Source organism: Rhinopithecus bieti, unplaced genomic scaffold (assembly GCF_001698545.2).
Source record: "Rhinopithecus bieti isolate Rb0 unplaced genomic scaffold, ASM169854v2 scaffold_13261, whole genome shotgun sequence".
Taxonomy (NCBI): domain Eukaryota; kingdom Metazoa; phylum Chordata; class Mammalia; order Primates; family Cercopithecidae; genus Rhinopithecus; species Rhinopithecus bieti.
In genome coordinates, this window is record NW_016807494.1 from 1,200,677 (window position 1) to 1,210,843 (window position 10,167).

At 44.3% G+C, this 10,167-nt stretch overlaps 2 pseudogenes; both read left to right on the forward strand.

The window, feature by feature from the left end:
• The first annotated feature begins 3,308 nt into the window (after positions 1–3,308).
• Positions 3,309–3,747, forward strand: LOC108535925 (40S ribosomal protein S18 pseudogene; annotated as a pseudogene).
• A 2,853-nt stretch (positions 3,748–6,600) lies between these two features.
• On the forward strand, positions 6,601–7,056 carry LOC108535926 (transcription factor BTF3 pseudogene; annotated as a pseudogene).
• The last annotated feature ends 3,111 nt before the right edge of the window (positions 7,057–10,167 follow it).

A 10,167-nucleotide genomic window follows, 5' to 3' on the forward strand; every position in this document is an offset into this window, starting at 1 on the left:
CTTATATATTATATGTAATATTTATATTATTATCACTATAAATATATTTATATTTGTTATATAACATATACTATAATATATTCATATAATATACAACATATATATTATAAATATTCATATACTATGTTATAATATAAATACATATATTTTCCCCAGTACTAAATATAAGACAGTTAACTCTATTTTTCAACAGGGAGCATTTCTCAAAGTGTCACATAGAACACTTATTCCTCCATTTGTTAGTATCTGCTATACATATAATATAAAAAGATATTTTCTTGATCAAGTAAGTTTGGGAAATGCTGAGCTAAAGTCAAACATGTTTCTTTATTGCACGAATTTTCAGAGCTTTTAACACAGCAGAGTGCAAACATGCATTTCCCAACCCCTGTGTGACCACAGGACTCCCTTTTAAAGCATATTTCTCAGGATTAGTGTTCTAAGGAGCACTGATCCAGAAAGCTTAGAACTTCCTATCATGTTCCTTCTTCTTCCACCCATTTCATTATTGAAGAAACAGCTCAGAGTTGGTGGGAAGAAAAGAAGAACATATTTCAGACACATAAAAGCAAAATTTGGAAAAGAAATAACAGAATGGAACCTTGGAAGTGATTTTCCTTTGCGGATGTGTTTGTCTGTAAGAACATATTTGAGGGTATGAGGTTCAGAGACAAATGCCACAATTCGCACCCAGGAGAACTGAGGACAGAACCATGCTGAATCCTAAGGGGGCGATCTTGTCTTGAGAAATTGTTGCTGCATAAGTGAGTCTATCCCTGCTTAAGTAAAAAATCCAATTAATTTACTAGAACGCTGCATTGTCCGACTACAGGCAATTAATTTAATGTTACTCAATATCCTTTTATTATTTGCCTCCCAAAAAAGGCGGTTCTATATAACACTTTTTCTAAATGATGCAAATAAGGATAAATGAGAAAATAAGGTAACACAAGAGGCATTGTTGAAGATGATGAGCATGTTCTTACTGCAACAAAGCTTGGGTTGACACAGAAAATCTCCATAAGAAATCCCATTTTTGCCCCATGACTTTCCCAACTGACCTAAAGTCTGGTCAATCTCTAAGTGAAGTCTGCGGAGAATCTGAATTCAGCCACAGATTAAGAAAAAAAACATGGCCTCTTCCATTAAACCAGAAGTGTGAATGCCAAACTGCAATTTCACATACACAGAAATTGAGGGAAACAGGAATTAAAAAAAGATACCTGAAATGAGTGATGTCTCCTAACAAACACCTAATTCACTGCCGGCTCTGCAAACTTGCTTTGTGCCAAAACCCTTCCACGAGACTCCACAATGCTCCTGACCCAGCAGCTGTGATTTTTGGAATATGCTAAGCATCTAGGAAAGTCTGGGAAATACCAGAGTTCAAAAGCACCTCCTTTCTGAGAAGGAGCCTAAAGGATATTCCAGGGCAACTTTCTAATTTTTGGGTTGAAATTTTCTTTGTGCTTCTGTTTGGTGAGCTGCTCAGCTGACTCCCATGCCTGAGCTGCACAGTGCCAGCTCCCGGTGACCCTTGAGAGGGCAATGGAACGTGAGATTGTCAAAGCTGGAGGGGACCTGAATGATCATCCCCTCTAGCCCAACCTCCTGTGTTTATAGATCTGAAGGCGGGGAGCCTGAAACCCACCCAGCATCCTGAGAGTAAATGTGCCTTCCTCCTTTCTTCTATTTCTGTGCGATTTTCCCATGGCATCCGGCCAGAGCATCGACACCAGTAATGTCTAGAGGATTTATGAGGCCAAGTGATCCTTTGGGTTTCTATGCAGACCTAAACAGGAAACCCACACAAGGAAATGCCCTTTCTGTTTGCAGGCCAAATTCCCAGGATGCCTTTGCCAGAGTGCCCTGGCTGGAACAAAACAAAGGCCTGGCACAATAAATGCCCTTAGATCCAAAGGCAAAGGTGCCCTCCCCACCTCTCCCCATCCCCTCCCTAGTCCAGGAGGCCCTCTATTAGTTTAATGAGAACAAAACTTCCTTCTCTCAGAACTCAGCTTCACTTACTCCACTGGTTGAGAGGCTGGAGGGGGGGGGTCCCCTTGGATCTCCAGGTGGATTTCAGGGTATTACTTCTCCTTACCTGTGCAAAGTCAACCTGGGCAAGTCCTCCAGGTTAATTAACCAGACACCCTACTCACACCCCTCTTATTCTTTCTCCATATTTAGCCCCTAGAAGATGCCTTAGAGATGAAAACAAATACATACATTTCCTAATCAAGAGGCAGCCAGATGCAGCCAGAGTCCTTCTGAGCCTGGACTGCACAGTATGACAGTCACTCAACCCAACACAGCTCTCTTGCCTTTGCTGCAACCTCAACACCCTGCGTCCTGCCAAATCTCCTCTTCCCATTTCATCAGTCCATTTACACTGGTGTCCAGCCATTCCAGCCCACCATGGCATTTAAAAATCTTTCAGCTCTCTGTGGAAGATCTGAGGCTTAAGAAAGAGACTGTTGCTCAGGGCTGGACAGGAAGGAAGTATGCATTCCTGGCTCCCAGAACAGAACAGCAATGTGGGTGACCCTTCGCCCCCTCCCCAAGGCGTCCCCTTGGGCCAACACAAAAATAGATTCTATCCTCCTTGGTTTGTCTCCACCTCCCTCGGGAAAGAAGACACAGGCTTCTAGTGAGTCAACAGTATTATCGGGGCTTGACTGTCTTTCGGGAATGACCAGATGTTGGGAAGAGGATAATGTGTCATTTCCTTTAACAAATAGTCTGGGCATCTGTGCATTTCTTTTTGAGCCAGCTCTTCAGGAGACTGCCGCAGTGACAGGGAAGGACAAATCACACTGGCTTCTACTCTCACGGGTACTGGGGGACTCCTTGAACCCTTTGGATTCCAGCCCTCCATTAAGAAAATATTTCTGTCCTTTGTATGCATGAGTGACCCCACAAGAAGACAGCATAGGGAGTGGTTATAAGCAAAGAATTTGGAGACAAAATAAATGCTCTAAGGGAAAAAGACAAGTAGCCAAGGAACACTGGGAGAGGGCTTGGAGGAAACAAATTGTTCATCCATTCCCCCAAATCAGTGGTTCTCAGTAGTGAACCAGCATGAGCAACATTTGCCTGGGAACTTGTCTACCACCCCAGCCTTACTGAAACTCCAGGGGTGAAGCCCAGCAATCTCCTTTGACAAGCCTTCCAGGAGATTCTGATGTGAGCTCAAGATTGAGAACTACTGAGCCAGATAGATCTTAGCTGGTCCTAGGCCTTCCCAGAAAGCATTTTTAAAATTTTCCTCCACAGGAGGCCTACACGCTGCTGCCTCTGCGGCCATCATGTCTCTAGTGATCCCTGAAGAGTTCCAGCATATTTTGCGAGTACTCAACACCAGCATCTGTGGGCGGCAGAAAAAAAACCTTTGCCATCACTGCCATTAAGGCTGTGGGTTGAAGACATGCTCAAGCGGTGTTGAGGAAAGCAGACACTGACCTCACCAAGAGGGCGGGAGAACTCACTGAGAATGAGGCGGAACATGTGATCACCATTATGCAGGATCCATGCCGGTACAAGATCCCAGACTGGTTCCTGAACAGACGGAAGTATGTAAAGGTTGGAAAATATAGGCAGATCCTAGCCAACAGATGACAAGCTCTGTGAAGAGCTGGAGTGACTGAAGAAGATTCAGGCCCATAGAGGGCTGTGCTTGTCTGAGGCCAGCACAGCAAGACCACTGGCTGCCATGGCTGTACTGTGGGTGTGTCCAAGAATGAATAAGTCTGTAGGCCTTGTCTGTTAATAAACAGTTTATATACCAAAAAAAAAAAAAAAAAAAAAAAAACAGGGAGAGTGTGGGATGGTTACCTGAGAAAATGCTTTAGCTACCTTGCAGGGGTGGGAAGAAGGGACAGGAAGGGACAGGACTTGTAAATGAGGCTATTCTGGCAAGAGAAAGATCCTGCAAATAGAAATGAACTGACAGCAAATAAAACAATCCAAGATATATCTTATCTCTCTGATCATACTGCATTAATTTGCAGCACTTCTAGAATATGGCTAAATGACGTAAGAGTGTATTCACAGCATATTTCTCAGTTTAAATAAAATGCGCAATGTGGGCCCAATTATGTAAACTGCACGTGCATATCAATCTATATTTAGAAAAAATATTAGAAGATTATATATCTAAATGTGATCATCTCTGGGTAGTGGAATACGAGTAACCTTTACTTCATTCTTTATGACGTTTTGTTTTTTCCCCAATGTTTCCATAATATTTTTTGGTATTTTTTTAATAACAAAACAACTGTAATAAAGTGACAAGCTTGTTGGATCTAAATAGTCATTTAAAAAAATCTGTATAGCCCTCTCCAGAGGCTACCTCTCCAAGAATTTATGTCACACTGATAATTAGCACCACCTGTTACACTTGTGCTAAAATGGGCACAAAGAACGTTGGATTCAGAACATATAAAGAGATTGTTAAACTCCTCAGCTCCAGTTGAAACCAGCACAGCAGGGAGAGTTGCAAAAAAATGTGAGTCAGAGCCCACCCTGGGGCTCGGGGCCCTGCTGGGGCTGGCCCAGGGCCCTCATGTGCCTCCAGCACGTGAATTTGGGTTGCTGGGTGTCCTCAGCAGCCTGCAGGGACCCATTGTCCTTCTGTGCAGCTTTGTTCGGGAGCCCCAGCACCCTCTCAGTTTTCACACCCTGATTTCCTACCAGGGAGAGGCCCTGGGCAAAAACAAAACAAAATAAAAACACTGAAAGGGCTCTCAAAGCCTAGAAAGGAAGAAACGACAATGGAACGTGATGTAAGGGCCGCTGAACAGCCAGTGACTCAGCACTTCTGCACTGTCAACACCAGCTGCAGCCTGCAGCGGTGGCAGTGGCAGCTCACAGAACAGACACACACACAGTGCAAACATTACACTGCCTGGAGAATGGCAAAAATTCTGACTCTTAGACTGTGCTGCAGCCAAGAAGACACAGAATCAAAGACTTCTGGAGCTTCAAGAAACCTGGCAGAATATATAAGCATGTTGGACCTTAATTCAGTTTGCCATTAACATCTTTTATCAAGATCCCTAAGGAGGGCTGGGCATGGTGGCTCATGCCTGTAATCCCAGCACTTTGGGAGGCCAAGGTGGGAGGATCATTTGATGCCAGGAGTTTGATATCAGCCTGGGCAAAATAGTGAGACCCCATCTCTACAAAAAACTAAAAATTAAAAAAAAATCCCTAAAGAGCTGGACTTGTCACTGGGGTCAGATTCTCTAAACTGGACCCACTGTCTGCCTGCAAGCATGGCTATAACTCATTCTAATTCCTTCTGAAGCATCACACGATGAAATGTGGTTAGTGTGGGAGATTCTAGTGTGGGCTTCTGGAGGAGACTTTAGGGGAAAATTCTCACCCTTCATGAGTCATGGGAGGGGCTGGGAGAAGATTCTGCACAAATCACAAATGGGAGTGAGGGCTGGGTATGGTGGCTCACGCCTATAATCTCAGCACTTTGGGAGGCTGAGATGAGCACATCACTTGAGTCCAGGAGTTTGAGACCAGCCTGGACAACATGGCAAAATCCTGTCTCTACAAAAAATACAAAAATTAGCTGAGTGTGGTGGTGCAAGCCTGTAGTCCCAGCTACTCAGGAGGCTGAGGCAAGAGGATCACCTAACCCTGGGGAGGTCAAGGCTACAGTGAGCAGTGATCGTGCCATTGTACTCCAACCTGGGCAACAGATGAGACCCTGTCTCAAAACAAACAAAACAACAACAATGACAACAAAAACCAAGTAGGAGTAGGAATCTGTCCCATAAAGTCTGGACATGGGCAATTACTCTGTCTGCAAATGTATCATCTTATTAAAAGATACATTTTAAAATTCAGCCTTTACCTCAATCCAAGTCTGTTGAAGCACCCCCTCCCACAGAATGAGTTGGGCTCACCCACTCCTCCCAGATGGCTCTGCTCCCACTAGGCCCACAGCAAGGAGCCCTGAAGATTAGGTTGGTCTTAGGAGGCCTGACACTCACCATTAACCACCAAATCTATTTGTTGGACCAGCACTGCTCATGGGATGTGATCAAAAGCAACTTTATTTTGTTACCCACTGCTCCTTCAAAATTTATTCCATGAGGAAAGCTCTTTCTTGCCATTAGATAAAAATTATGAGGACTCCAGAATTTTTCTGCTCACTCTAAGGTATTAGATCATTCTATGGGCATTTTAAATCACAAAATACAGTCTCATTAGAGATATTAAGTGTCTGAGTCTGGCATGGTGGAGCACACCTATAATCTCAGCGATTTGGGAGGCTGAGGAGAGAGGATCACTAGAGACCAAGAGTTCAAGACTAGCCTGGGTAAAAAAGTGAGACCCCTTTTCTAAAAAAAAAAATTTACAAACAGCTGGGCATAGTGGTGCATGGCTGGCTGTAGTCCCAGCTGAGGTGGGAGGATGGCTCGAGCCCGGGAGTTCAAGGTTGTAGTAAGCTATGATCATGCCAGTGCACTCCAGCCTGGGTAACAGAGCGACAGAAAGGAAAGGGAAGTGAAGCGAAGGGGAGGGGATAGGAGGGGAAGGGAGCAGGGAAAGAGAGAGAGGAGAGAGACAGAAAGAAAAAAAAAAAAGAAAGGCTTTAGCTGCCATCTTGTGTCCCCGCGTGTGTGCGCCTAATCTCAGCTGGTCCACCCAAGACTTCCTGAGCACCAACCCTAGTTCCCCGCGCGGCCCCTTATCCACTCTGACAAGATGAAAGAAACAATCATGAACCAGGAAAAACTCCAAGGAACAACGATCCAGTTTAACAACTCTGAAGTTCAGGCATCTCTGGCAGTGAACACTTTCACCATTACAGGCCATGCTGAGACAAAGCAGCGGACAGAAACTCTACCCAGCGTCTTAAACCAGCTTGCTGCCATCAGTCTGACTAGTTTAAGGAGACTGGCTGAAGCTCTGCCCAAACAATCTGTGGATGGAAAAGCACCACTTGGTACTGGAGAGGAGGAGGATGATGATGATGATGAAGTTCCACGTCTTGTGGAGAATTTTGATGAGACTTCCAAGAATGAGGCAAACTGAATTGAATCAACTTCTGAAGATAAAACTTGAAGAAGTTACTGGGAGATGCTATTTTATATTATGACTGCTTTTAAATAATTTTTTGTTTATGGAACTGATAAAATCTAGATCTCTAATATTTTTAAGCCCGAGCCCCTTGGACACTGAAACTCTTTTCAGTTTTTGCTTATACGCAATTCATTCTTTGCAGTTAACTAAGCAGAAGAAGCCTGGGAACAAAGTTTGAAACAAAGGTTAATAAAGTTATTCACCTAGAAGAAAAATAAAGAAAGGAAGGAAGGATCGATTAGGGGCTAGGCGTGGTAGCTCATGCCTGCAATCTCAGCACTTTGGGAGGCTGAGGTGGGAGGATCACTTGAGCCCAGGAGCTTGAGACTAGCCTGGGCAACATGGCGAAACCCTATCTCTACTAAAAATACAAAAATTAGCCAGGCATGGTGGTGAGCACCTGTAGTCCCAGCTACTCAGGAGGCTAAGGTGGGAGAATCACTTGAGCCCAGGAGGTCGAGGCTGCAAATGACCCATGATTGCACCACTGCATGCCAGTCGGGGTGACAGAGCAAGACTGTGTCTCAAAAAAAAAAAAAAAAAAAAAAAGGAAAATAAAAGAAATTCAATATCTGGGCCAAGAATCCAGAAGATTAACACTTTAATATTCATTTAAAGAAGAGGCTTTCCAGCACTTCCCATGCCCATCCTATAGGAAAGCACAGAGCTCAGGAGACACAGTTCTTACCAGGCTCTCCCTGTTACAATTGTCCCGTCCATCTCAGCTCCCCAGGCTTTGATTGAATTTAGAATGTCTCCCAGCCAGCTGTCTCTGCCATGAGGCTTCCATCTGTTGGTCCCAGCTCTCTGGAAGTGTGATTCTTTCCTAAATGCAGCCCTGTTTTCTCCTCCACCTACCTCCTCTGCCAAGACTGCTTTCATAGGAGTTCCCCAAATGCAGATCCAGAGTATTTACACATGGAAATAAGCAAATGCTACAAGTTAGAGTTTTCTCCTCTCCCTTCCCCAGGCAACTCTGGTTACTAACATTTACCAGCATAGCACTGCATACAGTTATAAATGTAGTAAATCATACTGCTATGTATTTCTATATCCAGATCCTTCATATGACATGGCTGGAAGATAAGTTTCCCAGTCAGAGCCACCATAGAAAGAGGGTGGATGGGCGGAGGCTTCGTTTCACCTAGGACTATCCCCAGGGGTAGTCAGCAAAAGTATGCTGAAGGACAAGACAACAGACTTCCAAGGGCCTGGAGGAAGCACCTGTTTTCTAGGAAAAGAAATTTTCTTTTTTCTTTTTATTTTTTTAAATGTAGTTTTAGTAGAGACGGGGTTTTACCATTTTGGCCAAGCTGTTCTCAAACTCCTGAACTCAGGTGATCTGCCCTCTTCGGCTTCCTGAACTGCTGGGATTATAGGTATGAGCCACTGCACCTGGCCTCAGGAAAAGTAATTTTTTTTTTTTTGAGACAGAGTTTTGCTCTTGTTGTCCAGGCTGGAGTGCAGTGGCATGGTCTTGGCTCACTGCAACCTCCGCATCCCAGGTTCAAACAATTCTCCTGCCTCAGCCTCCCAAGTAGCTGGGATTACAGGTACCCACCACCATGCCCGGCTAATTTTTCTATTTTTAGTAGAGATGGGGTTTCACTATATTGGCCAGGCTGGTCGTGAACTCCTGACCTCAGGAGACCCACCTACCTCGGCCTCCCAAAGTGCTGGGATTATAGGCGTGAGCCACCATGACCGGCCAGTAAAAGTAATTTTCTAACAGGTGAAGGAGATGAGTGGGTCTGTGTTCCTCAGAATGGGGACACAGGCTGGGTGGCTAGAGAGTGGCCCACTGAGGCAGGGCTGCCCCCAATAGGCAGTCTAGGTCTTTGCTCATCTGGCTGGCAACTCTACCTGCAGTAGTGGGGATGTATCCAGACTAGGAGGATTGGTGAGAGCCCCAGACTCGGGATGTGGAGAGTCGGTTTCTGACTGTGACAGTTATGATGGTCCCTGAAGAGGGTAGGGGAAGAGGGAGAAGCCTGTGAGTTAACAGTGAAACATCCTGTAGCAATGGCCCAATGAATGAGGGATTGGCAGTGCCAAGCTCCTAAAGGAGCATTAACTGTGCTGGGGGCAAGGATACAGGGGTCCCACAGAGGTGGAATGAATTGCCCTGGCAAGTCTAGGACCCATGGAGCCCCACTGAGACTCCATCACCATAATTCCAAAAACAGGAAAATGTTTGTAAATCAAATTAGCTCTGTTTTCTCTATTTCTCCAGATTTGTTTTCTTCTTGGACTCATTATCTTTATGGAAACTAGGTCGAGTTGGATTCTTTTCTATCAGCCATGTATAGCCCCATTAGCTTTCTAACACTGTTAGAGAGTCCTTCAATTATGTTAAATGAAGCCAAATTTGCCATTTTTTAAAACGTTTAAGTTTCCATGCAAGTTCCCTTGACCTGGTTTTCTTTTGTCCCCTTGGGACACAGAATTCCTGTTAATGATACCTTATGACACTGCAGAAGACAGGAAGACATTGATGTCAAAGGGGAGCTGACCCTTGAAACTGACAGGCTGGAGAAGAGCTATTTTTCCTTTTCCCAGGTCACAAATGATGTGGGAGAGAAGCTGCCAAACACTGGGCTTGCTTGTTTTTTAAACATCAATTTAGGAAAGTATAGACACAAGGAAGAGAAAATTCAACACTAATTCAAAGAAATTTATTTAATTTGAATGTTGGATAAACAGTAGCTATGTCATGAGGTAATAATAAATAATAAAATAAAATAATATTTTTACATCCAAATTTCGAGAGCTTAGCTAGGTGTGAGGATGTGTGCCCATTGTCCCAGCTACTCCTGGGCTGAGGTGGGAGGATGGCTTGAGCCCAGGAGTTTGAGGCTGCAGTGAGCTGTGATCACACCCCTGCACTCCAGCCTGAGTGACAGAGCAAGACCCTGTTGAAAGAAAGAAACAGAGAGAGAGAAGGAGGAGAAAGAAAAGAAAGAAAGAAAGGAAGAAAGGAAGGAAGGAAGGAAGGAAGGAAGGAAGGAAGGAAGGAAGGAAGGAAGAAAGAGAAAAGAAAAGAAAAAAGAAAAGAAAGAAAAG